This window comes from Camelus dromedarius, chromosome 21, assembly GCF_036321535.1.
Source record: "Camelus dromedarius isolate mCamDro1 chromosome 21, mCamDro1.pat, whole genome shotgun sequence".
Classification (NCBI taxonomy): Eukaryota; Metazoa; Chordata; class Mammalia; order Artiodactyla; family Camelidae; genus Camelus; species Camelus dromedarius.
In genome coordinates this window covers 7,065,298-7,086,476 of record NC_087456.1, presented here as the reverse complement: position 1 = coordinate 7,086,476, position 21,179 = coordinate 7,065,298, and the positions used below count along the sequence as shown (strand labels likewise).

Below are 21,179 nucleotides of genomic sequence, written 5' to 3'. Positions count from 1 at the left end.
TTAAAAATTTTGACCATAATTATTTTGACCATCTTTCTAATGAATATCCAGTATTGAAATGTTAAAAAAAAAAAAAGGAAATTGAACTTCTCTTTAGTTTGTTCCATTAACAGTATAGATATTCTCAGATAGCACTTATTAACAGACAGAATAAGCAAAATACTGCAGTACCATTAAAAAATTCAGACTTCTGGGTCTCTCTTCAGTTTCTGGAACTGAAGCTCTGAGGATGGTGCCTGGAAAATGCATTTATCTTTTTTTTTTTTTTTTTTTTAGTTGACGTAGAGTTGATGTACAAATTACATGTTACAGGTACACAACAGAGTGAGTCAAAATTTCTAAAGGTTATACTCCATTTGTAGTTATTACAAAATGTTAGCTGTATTCCCTGTGTTGTACAATACATCCTCGTAGCTTGTTTATTTTAGACATAATAGCCTGCACCTCTTAATTCCCCTCCCCCACTTTCCCCCTCCTCCCTTCCCTCTCCCCACTGGTAATCACTAGTTTGTTTTCTGTATCTGTGAGTCTTTTTCTTTTTTGTTGCATTCACTAGTTTGTTTTATTTTTTAGATTCCACACATAAGTGATGTCATACGCTATTTCTATTTCTCTGACTTATTTCACTTAGCATTAATACCTTCCAAGTCCATCCACATTGTTGCAAATGGCAAAATTTCATTTCTTTTTTTTTAATGGCTAGGTAGTATACCATTGTGTATGTATATATACACACACACCACATCTTCTTTATCCATTCATCTGTTGATGGACACAGGTTGCTTCCATATCTTGGCAACTACATATAATGTTGCTGTGAACATTGCGGGTACACGTATCTTTTCAAATTAGTGTTTTCATTTTTCTCAGATATATATACATACCCAGGAGTGGAACTGCTGGGTCATGTGGTGGTTCTATTTTTAGTTTTCTGAGAAACCTCCAAACTGTTTTCCACAGTGGCTGCACCAACTTACATTCCCACCGGCAGTGTAGGAGGGTTTCCCTTTCTCCACATCCTCACCAACATTTGTTATTTGGGTTCTTTTTCATAATAGCCATTCTGACAGGTATGAGGTGATTTCTACTGTGGTTTAAATTTGCATTTCTCTGATGATTAATGATGTTGAGCAAGAAAATGATTTTTAAAAAGCATCCCCAATGATCTGAACATTGAAGCCACGGCTGGGGAGCATCTAAGGTCCAGGTAAGGGATGGTTACCTGCCCAGGATTCCAGATTGCCCTACTGTGCTGAGATGGGGACTCTTCGGAGCTGGGAGGCACAGGAAGGTGGAGGCAATGCAGGAGGACCACCCCCTCTCCCCGGAAGGGGAGAAAATGTTTGGCCTGCACAGACTGATGCCCTGGGCTGTCATGGTCATGCAGGGGGTAGGGGCACCAGGCACTTGGTTCCCTGAGGTCTGCGGGCCAGTCATGCCCTCTTCTAAAAACAGGGCTCCCCGTAAAGCCGTCCTGCAGTCTGGGCTTATGGGATGGCGCGTTGGCTTTGTGGCTCAGGAATCCACCAGTAGCTGCTGTAAATCTCCCGTCTTTGCGCCTGCCTGCAGGGGAGGGGTGGGGAGCACATCAAAAGCCGCCTGGGAGGGAAGCCCTCAATTTCTACAAGACAAAGGAGAACCTGCCTGAATTGCACCCGCCCTCCTCATGGTTCAGTTAGGAGCAAAGAGCCACCAGTGGGGCCAGGAAGCCCGGGTGAAACTGGGGACGGCTGACTTGAGCAGGAATGTGGGGCCAAGTGAAATGATGGGGACCAGCTGTTCCCCACCCAGCCTGAGAAGAGACCAAGAGGAAGTGGCTGTCACTGGAGCAGGAGCAACGGTGGTCAGATGTAGAGATGGATTTCCTGATGGCAGGGGAGCAGGCAGCAGCGGTGGACACCATGCTCTGATGGGGACAATCGGGGCATTGGGCCCGGCAGGGTCTGGGTGTGACAGGGCAGATGGGGCGGTGAATGGTCTGTTGTTCCCTAGGTCAGGACACAAGATGCCTCTGTCACTTCCTTCTTGGGAGAGTCAGCTCCTCAGATTTGGGGGTCAAGGGGGGAAGGGAGACAGGAAAAAGGCTTGTTACCTTGGTGCTGTCTGCCCCTCACCCCTATCTGGGGACAGAAGGGCTCAGTGTCACCCAGCCTGAGGCCAGCCCAGGGCCTGGACACAGTGTGGCCTTTGTCCCCAGGGCCAGGGAGCCATCTGGGGCTGTCCCCGTGCAACTGGTGCCAGGGGAAGAGGGAGACAGCGTTCGAGGAGGCTGGCCTGGCCAGGTGGGATAGGGGGACGCTGGAGGAGCAGCACCCCTCTGGAGCGGCGGGGGTGGGCAGACAGACCCCCAGCCGGGCCTTCCCTCCTGCACAGGTGAGTCCATACAGTTCTCAGCCCACCTTCCATCACTTCCTCCTGGGTACACATCAGCCAGCCCAGCACTTCCTGCCGGTGCCAGAGAGCGGGTGGCACAGGAGTTAGGAGGAGCCAGGCTGGGAGGAAACTGACACTTGCCAGGAGGCCACCGTGCGCCCAGCGAGAAGGGGCTGGACTCCTGGAGAGAGCACTTACAGAGCCACCATTCTAATCCCTCACCATCCTGGGGAGGACAATGCGGCTCCGAGAGGGGAACTGACTTGCTGAGAATCAGGCAGCAATTTCCTGGTTGTTGCCAAGCACGCAAACTCAGTGACCACGTTGCTCCTTTCTTCTCCTAACTGGAACTCCCCCAACCCCGGCCCTTCCTGTGGCTTAGGCTGTCAGTGCTGTTTCTACCTTCCAGGTCTCCTCCAACCCCACCCTGAATTAAAGCCAGACAACCCAGGTTCAAATCCTGGTGCTACCACTAGCAGGATGATGGTGGTGATTAAGTGACACCTTCACAGGTGGCTTTGGCTCGAGTCTTTCTTTGGACAGTTATTTACTGAACAGATCCTACATGTCAGACACTGTTTCTGACCCTGAGAATCCACTTGTGAACAAAACACACATTAATCCTGCCCTCATGGTACTGACATTCTAATGGGGATGGGGAGAGGCAACACAGACAACAAAATAACTAAATAAAAAACACAGTATGTTCGATGGTGACAAGTGCAATGGAGAAAAATAAAACAGGAAAGAGCGGTGGGGTGTGAGAGGTGGGGTGTTGCCATTTTAAATGGGGGTCGTCAGGAAGTCCTCCCTGAGAAGGTGACATCTTCTAGGAAAAATTCTGAGTAGGCACAGGGGAGGAAGCTAGTCATACAGAATCTGGCAGAAGCAGGTCAGCAAGGGAACAGCAGGTGCAAAGGTCCTGAGGCAGAAGTGAGTGTGGTTATGGTCTGGGAACAGCAGTGTGGCTGGAGAGGAGGTCACAGGGGAACAAGCAGAGCAGATCATGTTGGGGTCCCTTGGGATTTGGCTGCAGCAAGGGGGCAGCAGGGAGCCAAGTCAGGAGGTGGCGGCTGGGGCCAGCATGGAGCAGTGGAGGTGGGGCCAAAAGGATTTGTAGACAGATTCTATAGGGGGTGTGAGAAAGGAGTCCAGCACGACACTGAAGGGTTTGGCCCAAGGAACTGGAATGATGGGTGACCACTGTGGGGATGAGGGATGTCAGGCGAGGAGGTTGGGGTGGGAAGACTGGGAATGGGGTTTGGGCACCAGTGTGACGTCCAATGGATGTCTGAGTAGGGATGCTGAGGGAGCTGATACAAGGCAGACACCCAGAAAATGTTAGCTCTCTTTTCTCCTTTTATTCTCGCAACTTCCTGCACAGACGTAAAAATGTGCCAGAAAAGAGGCCCATATAAAGCTCAGCAAACACCTCCCTCACAGACTTCCCCACAGCCCAACAGGCGCTCTGAGACCCTGGGATGAAGAGGAACAGGAAGCAGGGAGCATGGTCGGCAATCGGCAGGCCTGAGCCACCAGACTGAGAGGGAAAGGCCAGGCAGGAGGGGGCGCCCCACTCAGACTGACAAAACTCGGCAGGGCCACGTGGGGCAGGGGACCTCAGCCTCCTGGCTGACCACTCTCATCCACGGGGCAGGCCAGCAAGGCGCCAGAGACAGCCTGCTGCCCCCGCCCCCAGGACAACCTCTGCCAGGCCCCGTAACTGACACCAGCCTGCTGGGATACCTGGGTGGCCCAGATCAGGAGACCACGGAGGCAGAGGAGGAGGCTGGCAGAGCGCCCCCCGCACAGAAGTCTGGCTGCAGCCTGGTGCAGAGGGCGGGGGGCAGCTTCGCTTCTTAACCTCCAGGGAGCCAGGCTCTGAGACTCCTCAGGAAACCCTGATGAGGAGCCCCTTTGCCTTCCTCCTGAAAAAAGCCCCAATTCACAGCCTGCACGCAAGGTCCTTCCAGATCTGCCCCTTTCCTCTCTGGCTCTGCTCTCCCCACTCCCCCGCCACACCTGCATGCAGTTCAGGTCCCGGGTCTTCAGAAGCTTCCCAGACCCCCCAGGACCACGGGGTGCCCCTCTGACGGGCACACTCCGTGAATGTGCATAATCCGATGGGACCACAGGGAGGACTTTTTCGTGTCTCCCTCACCAGGGGCACTTTGATCCCCAGTGCTGGTGACACACAGCAGGCCTGGCTGTCTAGTTCACCAGACATGGAGCACTGACCGTGTTCCAGGCACACGTGAGATGCTTTTCTAAGTCCCTCTTCTTGTTTTGCTTTGTTTTCTTTTCCGACTCAGTCTCTGTGAGCCCAGGGACAGGGGATGAAGGATGTAACTTCCAGATGCCCACTTTCTGAAGCCCAGAATCGGACCCTTGGTCCCAAAGGCTGACCACCAGCTAGGATCCTTATGACACTCTGGGCTGCCCACTTCCCACCCCCACCTCAGTCCCTCAGTCACTTTGGGCCTTTGGGCAGGTTTCAAAAGAACTAGAGGCCATGGCTGACCAAGTCTGCAGACGTCAGGAGCTAAGGCATCAGACACGCCCTCCTCCCAGAACTGTGCCTGCAGGGAGCTGGCAGATACCATCTCTTCCTTCATCCTCTCACTGACCCTGCCACGCACCCGCTTGAGGCTTTAGTTTCCCGAGCTTGCGACAAATCTCGGGGGAGGCCAGTCACCCCACGGCTGCCTGGAGCTGAGAGGCAGCGGCAGCGGCAGAAGCCCGCCAGCCCTCATCGCCCGCCTCACTCCGCAAGCTCCGGCCTGGATGACAGAGGCTGTCAGCCTCTGGGTGGCCAGAATTGAGGGGACAGGTAGGCCTGCAGTCACCCTGCCAATGAACAGATGCTCTGGACACAGGGACAGAGCTCAGAGAAGACTCCCACAGCCTCTGTTTGGAAAGCAGGAAGCAGGCAGGGGAGGCCTTCCAGGAGCCAGCTGGACTAACCTGCAGGAGGCGAAGCGTCTGGGGCTCAGGGTCGCCCCATCCTTGGACAAACGCACCACTAGCCCCCACAGTGTCCTACCTGATGCAAACATCCCCCGGTGAGGGCCACGTGCTGTCCAGGCCTGCTCTCCAAAATTCTCTGCAGTTTGGAGTCATGGAAGAAACCCCAGCTCTCCCACCTACTAGCACTGGGACCTGGGAAGACACCCACGCCTCGGTTTCCTTGTCTGCTAAATGGGCAGAATACCTAGCCTTCTATCCAATTGCCACCAAGGCTGCGGGACCTAACTTTCTCAGCTGCTTTCTGATGACATCACTCCCCTCTTTAAAATCCTTCAATATTAACACCACCCTCAGGAAAAAGTCCAAACTCCAGAGGCCAGTAGACTAGGCCTCTGGTGTTCTGACCCCTGTCTCCTGGTCTCAGCTCCACCTCTCCCTGGAGGGCTGTTCCATGGAACGAACTTAGCATTCTCGGAGTAAACCACACGCACGTCGCAAGCGAATGTTCGCTTGGCCTGGGACACCCTTCCTCATGTTTTCCTCGGCAAATCTGCTTCCAAACTCAAGTCAAGCGTTGCTTCCCCTGGGAAGCCGCACATGGCCGCCCCTCCGTCCTACAGGTGAAATGAGCTGCGTGGTAACTAGAGTGTGATGTCCTTCAGGGCAAGACGTGGTCTCAGGCAGCTTCGCCCAGCGCCTCACCTGGTGGGAGGAACCTCCCAGGTGCTCAGTCAGTGTTGGTGGGATGACTGACTTAAGCTGCTTTTTTCTACAGATATTTAAACATTAGGCCCACTGAAGTCAAGGACCTTTCAGCACCTTGAATCTCCAGGACACTGTTTGTCCATCTGTCTGTCTCTTCCTCCCACTCTCGGCAGGCCAAGGACCTGTTTCTAGGTTTATCTTCTCCTTGTCAGGCCGGCCCCACTCTCAGCAGGAGGGACCTGAGCCCACGGAGGTGGCCTGGCCCTGTCCTCTTTCTGGGCACACTAGAGCAAGTCCGGGGGTCAGTCAACCAGCCCCGGGACCCAGACTCCCTGGGACATTTTTCTCCTCGGTTCTCCTGGCTCTTAGTGGGAACTGGAACCCAGGGATCCGTGGGCGAGGGACATGGGGAAAGCCAGTGAAGTGTCCGCATCTTCAAGGCTCAAGTCCAGCACAACCCCCCTCCTCACATCCTCTCTCACCTGACACTCCCCTGGCCCAGCCAGGTTGGGGGCCCTCGTCTGTGCTCCCTGGCATTCTGGATGTCCTAGGCAGCTCACCTGGCTCCCTGCACTGTGACTGCTCGCTTGCCTGTTTCCCTAATTTGCCTGTGAGCTTGTTAAGGGCAAGGACTGGGTCTGACTCATCCCTGCACCCCCAGTGCCTGACACCGAGCAAATCCTCAAATGATCAATGAGTGAATCTACGAAAGCTGAGAAGTCTTGGTTCCGGGAGCTGTTTGGAGGCAGAAGGGCTGCCAGGAGACTGTCGGTACCCACTAGACTCCAAGCCTCAGCTGTAACCTAGCCCTTCTTCTCCAGCCAACTCTTCACGGATAGGAGTGGGAGGCGGGGGGGGGGGGGGGCGGAAGGGTGGTCCTGCCCCACAGCAACTCCCCCCGGTGAGGTCTGCGGAGGTCTCGGGTTGGCAGGTGCAACACCACAGTGAGGGATGGATCAGGGATAGAAATGACCCTAATGAGAGGTTCCAACTGAACATACATCGAGCTGGGGACTCCAGGGCTTGTGTGCAGCATTTGGCAGGCCCTCAGGGCCTCCCATCTCTCAGGGGCAGATTCCCAGGGCTTCCCAGTCAGGCTCAGACTTTGGCCTCGACCCCTACAGATGACCCCTCCTGACCCCTGACCGCCCCATCGTGTGGGCCCCACATCGGCTCTGCTGAAACTCTGCTGCTTTTTGGCTTCCTGAGCCTCAAGGAAGGAAGCCACATGTATCATCTTCTGTTAGTTTCTTTTTCGCCTTTTTTTGGAGACCCGGCTAAGGCTGGCTTGCAATCTTTAGGGAGGCTCTGGATTTCCAAGTGACAAGAGGGGACAATGCACCCTCTGTCAGCTCCGGTCCTGGCCGTGCAGAACATCCCAGACCAGAGGCTGGAGGAAGGGGTCGGAGCAGGCAAGACCTGTCTGTCACATCTGCTTGCAGACGAGGCCCGCCTCACCTCCCAGACAGAGGGGACCCCTTGCAGCAGCATCCTTAGTAGACCTTTAAGGAAGGTCCCTCACCTACCACCCAGTGTTTTTAAAATTCCATAGTCTGAAACCTTTTTTTAGGTCTTCCTTAAATCACTAAGAAATAGCTCACAGCTGTTTCCTCTCTGTTTGCTTAAAGACAGACGCTGAGGCCCACCATCCTCTACACAATCAGTAAAAGGAGAAACAGAGCATCAAGTTCACCTCTCCTTTAGCCTTCCCTAGTCCAGATTTAAGAACCTGTCATGGAATCTTTGTTAACATCTCTTTGGTCTCCTCGTCATGCCCAACTTTAGCAACAGAACTGCAGGGGCCTTCAGGCGCTGGCATCCCGGGGGACCTCTCAGTCTCATGAGCGGAAGGGCAGGAGGGGAGGGTTTCCCAGCATCTCCAGACCACATTCCTATTTATACTCCACTCCCAGCCCCCACCGCTGCCATTTGGCCCAGCGACACCGTGCCCACATTCCGAGGGAACACTGGGCCAACATTCTCCAACCTTTAGGGCAAGCTGGCCTCCTCACACTCAGCCTGGCCTGCCTCCCACCAGGCAGGGCCCAGGCAGCTGCCTCAGCCTGGACCACCTCCTTGCTCCTCCTTATCTCCAAGGCCCACTCTGGGAAGCCTCTAGACGCCCCACTGGGGGCACCCACCACCCAGAGTTCGGGGGAGGTGCTGCTTTCTCCTTGTCCCTCTCTTGTGTTCCAGGCACCAGGCACTGTCCCAGGCTCTTGCCTCGTCCTCTCCTCCTCTGGCCTCCTGGTTCTTCTGCTTCTTTCTCCCTCCCATGTCTGGTAGCTTCACTTCCCCTACCTGTCCCTGTGTCCCTGAATGTCGGCACTCCGGAGAGTTCCCTCTTTGGCCCTTTGTCCTTCCCCTCTCTACACTCTTCCTGGTGACCTCATGCTCTCCTGCAGTGGAAACCACCACCCACGTGCTGATGACTCCCAGATCCACAGCTCTGGCCCCACCAAGCCCCGGAGCCTCACACTCACAGGCCCGACTGCCTGCTGGGCACCTCAGTCTGGATGTCCCCCCAGGGTCTGAGATACTAGAACAACCCCACTGGGCTGAGGACAGTCCTGGGATAGTAAATAGTTTGGGATGTATTTTTATTTTATTTTATTTGGGGGGGGGTAATTAGGTTAATTTATTTATTTTTAGAGGAGGTACTGGGGATTGAACCCAGGACCTGTGTATGCTAAGCATGTGCTCTACCACTTGAGCTACACCCTCCCACCTTGAGATGTGTTTTTAAAGAAAAGGGCATTTGTGTACAACTTGTAAAAGCTGCATGACTACTAGGTACACACGTGCCCTAAGTGTACATTATATAAATACATGTGAAGACAAGCACTGTATATAATCCAGAAGGATATAACACTATATATATATATATTATATATATATATATACACACACAATATATATAATCCAGATGGATCTAAGTTAAAATGCAAACTGTAGTTATACAACAGGGTGGCAGAATTATGGGTGATTTTAATACCTTCTTCTTGCTTATTTGCAACTTTTAATACTTCCATAATGAACAATCATTGCGTGTGGTAAAGGAAGATGTAACGCTTCTTTTTAAATGAAAAGAAAGTATTTTTAGATTGCGATTCCAGAACTGTTCAGTGCGAGTCTTTGGGAGAACTATGATTATCTTGAGCAGGCTGGGCAAACATTTTCTGTAAAAGGCCAGACAGGCAATATTCTCGGCTTTGTGGGCCACACAGTGCCCGCTGCGGTCACACAGCTCTGCCCTGGTACACAGCACCCAGGACAAGATGGAAACACACGTGTGGCTGCGTTCCAGTAAACCTTCACTCGTGGACACTAAAGGTCGTATTTTATATAATTTTCCAGTGTCACACAATATTACTTTCATCTTTTGAATTTTTCCCAACCACTTAAAACTATAAAAATCACTCTTAGCTCACGGGTCAGACTAATATACGCTGGTTTTGGCTCAGGGACACCCCTCACCGAGCCTCGCCCTCGGGCATCCAGTACCTGTATGGTGTTTGAGTCCGACACCCACTCCTTTGGAAAGTAATTTTTCTCCTCCTGTTGGACAAGGAGGAGGCCCTCCAGGGCCTCCTCATCCATCTGAGCTGTGGCAGGGACCGGCTGCCCAGGCCTCAGCTGGGCAAAGGCCCTGTGCTCCAGAGTTTGGGGTAACAGAGGCAGAGTCCCTCCTGGGGTCTCAAAGCACCATTCATCTTGTCAGCAGGAACCAGAAACCAGCTGTCTTGGATGGGGCTCTAGAAATCTCCAGGTGCGTGCCCGCGGTCTTTAGGTGAAGAAGGGAAGACTCAGAAAGGGGGGCGACCTGCCCAAGGCCACTCGACAGATGAGGCAGAGCTGAGGCTAGAACTAAGTGCTTGTGACTCTGAGTTCAGAGCCCTTTCTGCTCCCCTGGGGTCAGAAGGGACGGCAAGGGCCTGGCCAGAGATGACATTCCCTGTGCCGGGCACCGTTATCAGGAAATCAGCAGCCCACTGGAGGGCTGCCTGGCCAGGGAAGGAGCCGGCCAGGTCTGGCAGCCGCCCAGAGCAGGGCACCCGGCCCAGCAGTGGCAGGGGGTGCTGCCAGCTGGGCTCTGGGCCAGGAACAGGGAGGGGTTGGGGCCCCTTTCCCAGCCTCAGCCTATGCCCTGCTGGCGGAGAGGGTTTGGAGACCCAGCACTGCTGATGTCATGAGTGATGCCCTCCAGCACAGGACCTATTGCCTACCTGCTTCCGGGCACTGGATCCTGCCAGAATGTGCGGAAGGTCAGCTCTGTCCCCTCCCGCGTCTGGTTGCCCAGCAAGGGTGGGTGGCTAGGGCCAGAGGAGAGAAGCAGTCCTGGTTCCTGAGAGGACCTCCAAAGGCAGGAAGTGGGTGACTTCTTTAGGGAAGCAAGTTGTGTGGACAGAAATCATTCTGGGGCTTTGTCAGAGCTTCCCATGACAATGATAAAATGGAGAGGGTGCTTGGGGTATGGAGGAGAGTAGAAATCTTTTAAGAACAGAATTTCCTTCCCAATTTGAGGCCTGAGCCCTGGTTTCTATAGGGAGCAGAGGCCAGGCTACTGAGAACTGCCAAATGTGGTCCCCTAATTCCGCCTGCCACCACCCCTCCATAATGACACCAGGTAAGGCAAAAAGCGAGGAGTATCATGGACAGGATCTCACTGGCATTCTAACAACCACGTGACGGAATATTACTCTCTACATTTTCTAAGTGAGGAAACTGAAACTTGGGTGAGCAAGTCCCTTCACCTAAGGCCACCACTTACTGACTGGCAGGGGAAGGATTTAAACTGACGCCGAAGTCCGTACCTCGCCCACTCCCATGGTGGGCAGGAGATGCACGCTCCACGCACAAAAATGAATGAACTCACCAGCTAGCCATTATCAGGTCATCCTGTCTAAACCGACCCCTCCATTTCCAGGAAAGACTTTACTGAATGTTGGAAGGGTGGGATGGGAGCACGGTGGGAGAAAGAGGGTCTCACCACTGTCCCTTCAAAAGTTAGGACCAATGTCTCTAAGACCAGGGTGTCCTGTCTCATTAGAGTCACTCATGCAGTCAGGAAGCCTCAAGACCCTTTTCAGTTCACAGGCAATTCTCACACTCGCCTTCCTATCCCTCCTCCTCTGAAGATGGAACCGGGGAGATTTCAAGAGCAGATGGGCTCTCCTTCAGACAGGAGGTCTGGCTGAGATGCGCCTACAGCTTTCCCTCTTCCTGACCTGCTGCTACGCCACTGGCCAGCTCCTGCCAAGCCCAGCCACTGGCTGTCATGATCCTGGGTCCCACACCCTCTGCTTGAGCTTTAAGAGTCCAGCCTTAGAGCTGGCTTCTGTGTGTGTACGTGCGCATGCGCCACGGGGACCAGGACAAGACCAGACCTTGGTCTGCTCCCACCCCCTGGAGATAGGAAAGTGCCTACTCAGCAGCTAATGCCAGGAGGGCAAAGGGTCCAGGGTGGAGGACAGAGGGGTTATGGCAGGACACAGGGCAGGAGAAAAGATTTGTGACTCGTTCCCAAAGGGATGAAGCTAATCAGGTAAGTCTGGATCCAGGCCAGCCACTCCCTCACGGACAACAGAGCAGAACAGGCACTACAATTAAGTAAGTACTGAGGGAGGGTCCTCTTACCTCCAGGGAAAGGAGGCCCTGCCAGAGGGCTCTGGGAACAAGGGGCTGTAGGTTTTCCAGCTCCCAGTACCTACCTCACTCATCCTGGACACTGGGGTGGGGCGGGGGACGGAGAGTCCCACAGCACAGACTCCTGGTTCCCTCCTGGCAGGTTTTCATCCAACTGGTACCCCACCCCTACACTCATTCTCTTCCAGAGCGCCCTCCTCCCCAACCTGGAGGAACAGGAAAGATACTAAGGGCCCAATGGGATTAGAAAAGATTGTCTTGGTCTCTACTCAAAGTCAGGAACCATGTGATGACTAGGAATTCCTTTCCAAATAAATACAGCTACTGTGTATTCTGTCATGTGCCAGGCACCATACATTACTTCATTTAATACCTGGAACAACCCTCCCTGTTATGATGCCCATTTCACAGACGAGGAAACTAAAGGTGGGAGAAGCTCAGGAGTTTGCTGGGGAGAGAGGAGTCACATAGCCCGTACTTGTTAGAGCTGGATTCCAACAGAGTCCTGGAGTGGCCCTCTCCTTTAGGTCTCAAACTCAGGGAAGGAAAGAGGGAGTCTGGGGGAGGGATAGATGGAGATGCTGGACAGAAGTCCAAAACAGGGTGACCCCAGACAGCAGCGGCATGGTTGGGGCAGAAGCTGTGAAGAGCCAGGTCAGGCTCTGCACTACAGCACAGGGCCTGTTTGCCTGGACACAGGAAGGCCAAGTCGGCAGAGGACAGTCCGGGTCTGTAGAGAAAACAAATGCAGCCAGAAAGGCAGCTCCATCTCCTCCAGGACCGAGGGGGAGGCTTCCCGGGCAGGAAGACCAATCCCGTGAGATCTCAGACCAAGAACCTACTTGTTCCTCAGACCTGGTGCCCTCTCTCCTGCGACCCACGAAGAAGGCGCAGGACAAGTGGGAGCCTTATTACTCAGAGTACCTGCCTCCCCGCCCCACCATCATTCCTTCTCCTGGGACTGAAGTAGAACCAGACAGCTCCAGAGTGGGCTGGGATCTCGCGTGATGGGGCAGGGACTGAGAGCCAGGGGGGCTGAGGTCAGGTGAAGAGGGCTAGATCCCACCTATGTGGACTTCGGGAATGTTGGTATCTCAAAGTCTGTTTCCTCACCATAAAATGGGGATAATAATACCTACTTCGTGAAGCTGTGTGACACACTGCTTGGTACCCGGTAGGTATTCAGAAATCAGATGTAACTGACTGAAATCTACTCTGGCTCTGGAAACCCCAATAAGTTCGGGAAGAATGAAGGCTCCTAGTGGAGAGTGGGGCAGCCGCTGGGGAGAATCCCAGGACCCCAGTGGGCAATGAGGTTGCAGGGCCAGGGGAGGTCACTCTCACAGGCTTACCAGCTGCCCAGGAGGTGACTGGGGCAGGGTAACCTAAGACAATAGCTCTGCTGTGTGGCAAGGTGACCCTCCCTCTAGAACACCTTCAGGATTCAGATCCAAATCCAGGAGCCAATGTTGTCTGGGTCCACCCTTGCCTTCCCTCAACCCTAAGCAAGGTGGTCCCCGTCCCCCTCCTCCGCCAAGGCCAGAGAAAAGGTAGGGGATCTCTGAGGACGTGTCTGGCAGCCAGACATTCCAGGCGTCCTCATCCTGAGGATTCTGCTCCCACGGGCCAGCGTCCAGGAATGTTCAGTGTGCCCATGCCCAGTGGAAAACGCCACACCAACATGCCGAATCTCACAGGGTGCTGACACAGGAGGTGTGAGCCGGTGGTGTCAGTGAGTCACAGCGCCCAGGCCACAGCTGGGGAACTGCTGAGGGCTGGGCTGGGGTGGCAATGAGGTTCTGGGGAGCTGACCCCCACTTCTCATAGCCCCAACTCTCCCACCCTTGCTGTCGGGAAGGGGTTCAGAGAGAATTAGAAAGAGTCCACTGGTGCCTAGCAGAGTGTCGATCCCAAGCACGGAAAATCAGTCACTGTCTCAACAGCAGGACTCCCACCGCAGGGCCTGCAAGCAGCCCCAGGAACCCCTGCCCCCAACAGGGCGAGAACAGAGGCCTCCAGCTCAAAGCTGACTAGAGATTCCTGATCAGCTCCCCCCTCCCACCCCAGACAGCAGAATCCTCAAGCCACATCTCCCAGCAGGCCACCCACCCTTTCCCACGGCTGCATTAACCCTTCGCCCGCTGCTGCTGGGTGGGGAGGTGGCACTGCCCCTTTGGGCTCACGGGTGGGCAGAGAGAGAAGACGCACAGCAGTCCCCGGAGGCCCCCCACTCCACGCAGCCCAGCGCTAGAACCTGCCAGGGCTTCACGTGTCCTTGCACCTTCACCCCAGGGCCCTGCCTCCCACCCCCCAGCTGCAGGTCTGGAAAGTTCACCGGAGCCCGGAAAGCCCTTCAAGGCGGCAATCTGGTCCCACACTCGCGAGTTCTCCCGTTACCAGAGACTCTTGACCCTTGCCCTTCCCAGAAGGAAGGAGCTTTAGAAAGCACCGGGTTCGCGACCGGGTGGAAAACTTTGCTTCCTCGGAGCCCGGGGGCCAAAGTGAGTCCCGCTGGAGACACTAGAGGGAAAGTGGGGGGCGAAGGGTGTCTGAGAACGCAAACAACCCTCCCGCCTAAGCACCTGGAGCCTGAGAGTGGCCTTTACAGGGCGTCGGCCACCCCCAACACACTTGCCCACACGCCTCGCGATCTGAGACCTCCCCACGTAGCCCCGGCATTTCCCTCCAACCTCTCGCCCCAGGGCAAAACCAGGACGGCGCCTTTAAGAGCCGCTCCGCTTACCTTTGCTCCGTTTACCCGCCGCCGTGGTGCCCCTTCCTCCGACCTCCCCTTCCTCCCCGCCGGCGCGCCGCCCGCCCGCCCGGCCGGCCGGACACAGCGCGCCGCCCGCGGGACTCACCGCGCGCGTCCCGGGGGCCGCGGCGCGCCGGCTCCCGCCCGCGACGGCCGGGGAGCCGCGGGGCTGGCCGCCGTGCCCTGCGCCCGGCCGGGGTCCCTGTCCGGGCTCCGTGCAGCCTCCCCTGCTCGGCAAAGGTGAGCGGCTCCTCAGAGAAGCTGCAACCTGAGCTGGAGGAGGAGGAGGAGGAGGAGGAGGAGACGAGGAGGGAAAGGGAGGGGGTGGAGGAAGGTGGGGAAGAGGAGGGAAGAGGAGGAGGAGGAGGAGGAGGAGGAGGTGGAGGAGGTGGAGGAAGGGAAGAGCGCGGCCCCCGCCAGACTTTTTCACACGTACAAGTTGACTCCTCCCCGTCCCTCCCGCCCTGCCCACTGCCGCTGCCAATCCCCAGGGCTCCCTCTGCCCGGGTGCCCACCCCTTTCTCCCACTCTGAGAACCAGGGTCCAAGTGCCTCTTCCGGTTTCATTCCTAGGCCTGGCCTCTGCCAGCCTTCTGGGGCTGGCCCTGAGGGCCTCGACTAGGGGATGAGCCCATCTGGACTGGAGCACCCAGGACTGGGGCCAGGGCACGGAGTGATTCACTGAGAGTGTCCACCTCTAAGTGTAGCTCTCCCACCTTCTGAGTCTGACCCTGGATCCCAGCACCTGGCACCCCAGGAGCTAATGTGCCCTGACAGATCCTGTTGGTCATTTTTCACTTTTAGAGTTCTTGACAATAGTCCTGGCAGGGCTGTCCCTCTGCCCTGTCCAGTGGGATTTGTCACTTACCTTTAGGGACAAAGCTGCCACCTGGTTGGCCCCACCTTTCCAGAGCCTGCATGAAACCTCATGTCTAGCCATTACTCCCTCTTCCTATCCTGAAGAGTAATTCAGTTTGTCCTTTTGGAATGAAACCCCACAGGCCAACCAAGAATCATCCAAGAAGCCTCACAGAAGAGAGAGTGCTAGTCCAGCTTTCATTTTAGAGAAGGGGAAACTGAGTCCCAGAAAGGAGATTGGTCTGGCCCAGAGTCCCACAAGGAGTTAGTGGCAAGCCACAAATAGGACCCAAGCCAATGGCCACTCCACCCCAACCATCAGACTTTAGAGATCAGAGGAAAGGTGGGGTGGCATGAAGTGACCCAATCTGGGCCCCTGCCAGCCCGGCTTCCTCCTGAAAGCTGTGAGGAGAGGGGTTGGTGCCACAGACTTGATGGGCACCAAATCAAGGAGGTCTGTGTCCTCTGCCCTGCCAGTGGACATGGCCTCTGCAGTCTGAGGGCCCTGGCAGGGATCTCTTGAGGAAGGGTAGTCCACGGTGAACCCTTTCTGATGATTGATCTGAAGTGACTGCTGCTCCTTAAGTCCTAGGCTTTGAGCCTGGGGCCTTTCCCCAGGAAGAATGAGTTGCTGAGAAAAGGAAAACTTCCTTTCTGGAAGACACGAGCCTGAGGTCTGCCCTCCACCATCAGCCTGCACCCAGCCTGCAGCACAAGATCTCTCGGGACTCCACGGGGCTTGGACTTGGCAGGTGGAAGGAAGACACTGGGCCCATCAGGAGGGTACCTTCTGGGTAGTTAGCAGGGGCCCCTCACAAAGGGCCTCCCAACTCTTTGCTGCCTCTGTTTGCTCTGTCAGAGGATGCAGATTTCCTAGGCACATGCACTTTATGAGAAAAAAACTGCCGCGTGTTAAAGGGGTGCAGAGTGGATGGATCTGGAGCCTCCAGGCTTTGGGGAAAAGAAGCAACCTGCCTGGCTCCATAATCCACATGTGTGATAAGAATACTGGGCGTGCAGGGAGGAGGCCATGCCGAGGCAGGAAGGGCGCTATGGCTAAGGAACTATGTGCTAGGGGATTAGAGAGAGTGGGGCCAAAGGAACCAGGGGGATGGATGAGGTCAAGCGGTTTCAACAAAAGTTTGCTGAACATCTCTTATATGCCAAATAATAGCCAAGAGGGCACAAAAGGTGAGTGAAATGCAGTCCCGACCCTCAGGGAGCTCAGTCTCATGGAGCAGGTGAGTGAACAGTCCCTGGGCTGTAGGGCCGAGGGCCGGGCTGTGGCTGCCTGGAGGCGTTGCTCTGCTGACTGAGCTGAGGGTAATGGGGTGAGAAGACACTGGAGGGAAGGAAGCGGTTTTCTGTTTTTCCAGGAGGGATAAGACCACGTGCAAAGTGCAGAGGTGAGAGAATATGGCCGTACAATTCTGTGAGGCCAGAGCTTAGAGCTGGGGCTGGAGATGACTTTGTAAAGGGAGGCAGGTGCTGGGTTCTGAAGACCCTTCCACATAAGCCACGGCTAACGAGCCAGGACCCTCTGCTGACAATACGGGCAACCTGGAGCGTTTCAGAGGAAAGAGGTACCACCAGGGCTGTGATATAGGATGATCTCTCTGGCAGTCAAGTGGAGGATTGATGGTGGGGGCAAATCTGGAGATGCGAGCCCCAATTTGGAGGCTGAGTCTGGCGAAAGATTGTGCAGGCTTAGGCTGGAGCAGTGGCAGCAGGGGGGAGAGGAGGACACGGAACTTTGTGGATGTTTGAGTCTAGAAAATATGGGAGCAAAGAGCGTCAGGGTTAAAACCACTGGTGTGAAAGGCCAAGCTGGGAGCTTCTTAGGGATGCTTTGATTCCCAGAACCTCCTTGTATGCACAGTCATGTGCCCGTGGGCAAGTGCCTTAAGCTTTCTGAGCCCAGTTTTGCAGTCTGTAAACAACGGTACTAAAATTGATCTGTGTGGTTGTTGTGCATATTAAAGATAATGTATGCCCAGGCACAGGGCTTGGCTCATAACAGGAACTCAGTATATAGTAGCTGTAATTACTATTGTTTGTTCATTCAACAAACATTTATTGAGCACCTGCTATGTGCCAGGGTCTGTACTGGATCCTCGGGATTTAAGTCTCAATCCTTATTCTCATGTGTCAGCATCCAGGGGGAGAGAGACCTGCGCAGGAAGGCCGACATAGCAAGGCAATATGGGCTGGGGCCGAGGAGGAGCCTTTTAACTGTGCCCAAGAGAACCAGGGACAACTTCACAGAGCAGAGGTGACAGCTTAAATGATGTAGGCTCAGCTACTTGCTCAAGGACTATCACAACAACCCCCCAATCCCCTGACGTGGGATTACATCTCAGAATCCTTGAGATCTTCAGTTTGAAGACAATGCCTTGCCCCTTGGGGTTGGGGAAGGAGATGGGCTGCAGGTGGGTGTCTGTATAGAGTCTACATAGCAGGTGGAACCCTGGCAGCCCCAGGGAAGGGCATGAGCAGATGGGCAGGTAGAAGAGGGGAACCAGGTAGGAGTGACCGTGGGCATGTGGGTGGAGCTTACTAGCTGGATAAAGAGCCCACGTGTGAGTGTGTGTGTGTGTGTGTGTGTGTGCTGTTTGGGTCATCCTAATTTTTCTGCTCCCTCTCTCTGCCCTTCTGAAAACTTCCTTCAGATCCTGAGGCATCCTCCACCCTTCTCCGATGCCAATTTTCTTTCCATATATCTCTCAACAAGCCCAGCTTAGTAGAAGCAGCATGACCTGGGCCCTCTACTAAGGGGGGGCTCCCACCCTGCTGCCCCCACAAGCAGGACCTTCTGCTTGAAAGCCACAGAGCCTGTGTGACCTTGGGGGCAGTTACTTACATCCCTGGTCTGCCAGTCTGGACCGTGGAGATGGTAACAGTCCCTCTCTCCTGGGGCTGTGGTGAGGTTTCAGTGACATGTAAGCTTGGCGCCCGATCAATGCTTGCTTCCCTTCTCTGCAGCCCGATACTGCTTCCTTGCAGAGGGTCAGACAAGACCCTCTCAGCTGGGGGTTTCCCCTGGCACCCCGGCTCCTGAGGCCTCTTCCCTGCAGGCCCTCTCCCCTTTGCTAGCAGAGAAGGTCTGTGGCATTCCTGGGCAGCCCTAGGTGGCCCTAGTGTGGCATGCTGGCAGGCCTGGGCAGCATGACAATGCATCCCCCCCTCACCCCTGGGAGCAGCCCAGCCCACTCCTCGCTCTGATCCTGTCTTTCCTCCCCACCCACAGCCAGCGACACGCGCTGCTCTACGGAGAGGACAGGCGTCCCTGGGTGCCTGAGGGCTGAGTGGGGAGGCTGGAAACAGCTCTCCCTCTCAGACTGTGTGGGCAGCGCATTCGAATAGCATCTGAAAAACCAAAGTTCAAGCCCGCCCCACTTTCCGCCGAGGAGGCACAGCATCCAGACAGGGAGAGTTCAGCAAGGGGAGAATCTCCTTCCTGCGACACTGCCACAGGCTTTCCTTTCTGGCCCTGCCTGCAGCCACGCAGGCACAGGCTCAGAAGCCCTGCAGGAGCCTTGGGGAGGCCCAGAGACCCGACTCTACCCCTAAGGTGCAGGAGTCATTTCCTTTATATGGGCCTCAGTTTTCCTCCTCTGCAAAATGGGAGGATTACATGCGGGTGTGAATGTGAAAGTGCTTTGTAAACTGTGAAAAGATCTGCATGTGTGTGACATCATTAGTGTTTGTCCAAAGGGCCCTTCTTAGGGTTCTAGGAGACAAGGGAAAATGAGAGATGGGAAACTAAGAAAGAACAGAGAGAAACTCTCCTCGAGGGTGTGTATGTCCTTGGCAGGGAGGAGGGAGGGTGGCAGAAGAGAGAGACTTCAGCCCATGGACTGACCCCTAGTGGCCTAGCTCCTTAGGGTGTACTCGCCAATTGGGAAAGCAGGACTTGGCTGGACTCAGCCAATTCTTACTCCTCTGAATAAACCCAGGATATTGTTTTCCAGTGATTTATGGAGGGTGGGGATGAGTAGGAGAAAAATGTCATTTACCTGATTCCATTGTGATTCCAGCAGAGATCCTGGGAGTTTCTACTTTCTCACTGCACCAAGCATCACATCCTCTCCTCTCTCTTTGTGCCAAATGTACAGGCACGTGTGTAGTTGTGCATGTGTGTGCATGTGCGCGCACACACATACTCACTCACACACTCAACGCGTGACCACTCCAGACTTCAGATGGGGCAACAGCTGCATCCCCAGAGGGTTCTGGGACGGGGTGGGCACATACACGGAGTCAGCCAATCACAGCCCAGTTGACCCTAGCAACCATTAAACCAATTAGAACCCCACCCCTGTATCCAGCAATGCCTCCCAAACATACCAGGTACACACACACAACCATCAGGTTGCCGCATTGCCATGGCAACGAAACCACCACACAGAGCTGAGAAAATGGGAAGTGGCCCTCAGCAACGAGACTGGACCAGTCATTGGGGTGAGGACACAGGCAACACTGGCTGGGGTTAGGTCACTGAGTAGCGTCCCCATGCGGGATGGGGGAGAAGAGACAGAGCTGGTTCACCTGGGCCTTCTAAGTCCATTTCTAAGTCCTGAGCCTCAGTTTGTTCCTACTTGTATTATAATATATGCTCGGAGCATGTAATTACTTTTCAACTAATAAATAAGGATGGGAACTATATACTTTCTTTTCAGGAAACCTGAAGAATTTTTAGATTTTTGAGTAAAAAGAGAGTGCACTGGTCCCCAGAAAGACCTAAAGATATCAAACCCTAAAATCCAGCTCATGAGTTCATTGTCAAATTGGAACTGAGTTCAACCTGAAAACATTTATTTGGTGTCTGCTGCTTGCCTGGAACAGATGCTGACTTTAGCTGTGGCCAGGTGGACTTCGAGGGGCCTGCAGAGCGCGTTGGTGGAGACGTCTGGAAATATCCAGCAGACTCATAGGGCGGGCCTGGAGGCAGGTGCTGGTAGGGGTGGCAGACTGCCTTAGGAAGACTCTGCTCGGGGCGGGAGAGCTGAGCCTTGGACCCTGTGCACCCCACTGCTGAATTGCCTTCTCCCTTCTGTACCTCAGAATCCTCCCATCAGTCAGCTACCCGAGGGATCTTAATTAAAAATGAAAAATCTGGCAATGGGCTCCTCTGCCCAGCTGCATCTGATAGCTTTCCACAGTGGGCCTTTGGATCCCCAAGGACTCCTTCAGAATCTGACAAAAGCTGGGGAACTCCCTTCCTAGAATCAAAAGCACATACGCGCAGCACTCTCCACTCATTTGGGGGAGCTCTGGGGCTCTTCATCAAACTTCTCTTGCACGCCTGCTGTATTTCACTGCTTCATGGCTTTGCATATGTTGTTCTCACCAACTAAGAGGCTTCCTCCTTTACCGTATCTAGTCAACTCCTATTCATTCTTCAAAGCCCAGCTCAGGAGTCACCACCTCCTTGACAGGCTGAATCACTCTGCAGTCTGAAGCCTGTCTGTTCCATCTATACACTTCTCTCATTGAGTGTCTCATGATACACAGGGGTTCCGTGTCTGTCTTCTTTTCGGGGCTATGGGCTTCCTGAAGCTGGAGACCACATCATTAGCCTCCGTATTCCCAGGACCTAGCATATAATAGATCTGGAGAACCACAGTGGCAGAACTGAACTGGCAGAGGGAACAGAGTTGATGAAGGAGAAAGAGCCAGGAGCCAGAAGCAGAGAGGATGTCAAGAAGGAAAGAGGTGTCCGGAGGAGCCTACAGGTCAAGATGGTTCAGGCGTCATTGAATCTGGCAACTGAGAAGCCAATGGTCTCAGTTTTCCTGGGATTCTTCTAGTTCTAGAGTGAAAAGTCCTGGGCAGATGGAGATGGTCAGTCACTGACCAACACTGGTGACCTTGAC

The 21,179-nt window shown here is 54.4% G+C and overlaps 1 protein-coding gene across 3 annotated transcripts in view; it reads right to left on the bottom strand.

Moving 5' to 3' along the window:
• The window catches only part of CDK18 (cyclin dependent kinase 18), a 30,991-nt gene extending 11,605 nt beyond the window's left edge, over positions 1-19,386 (bottom strand). The window contains exon 1 of one of the 3 annotated variants that reach the window (XM_064477113.1): positions 19,320-19,386. The gene's annotated coding sequence lies outside the window, so the exon portion shown is untranslated. Of the gene's footprint in view, positions 1-14,434; positions 14,472-14,552; positions 14,869-19,319 lie in introns of those variants that run through there. The other 2 variants (XM_031438717.2, XM_064477112.1) reach the window with 2 other exon arrangements.
• Between the last annotated feature and the right edge of the window lie 1,793 nt (positions 19,387-21,179).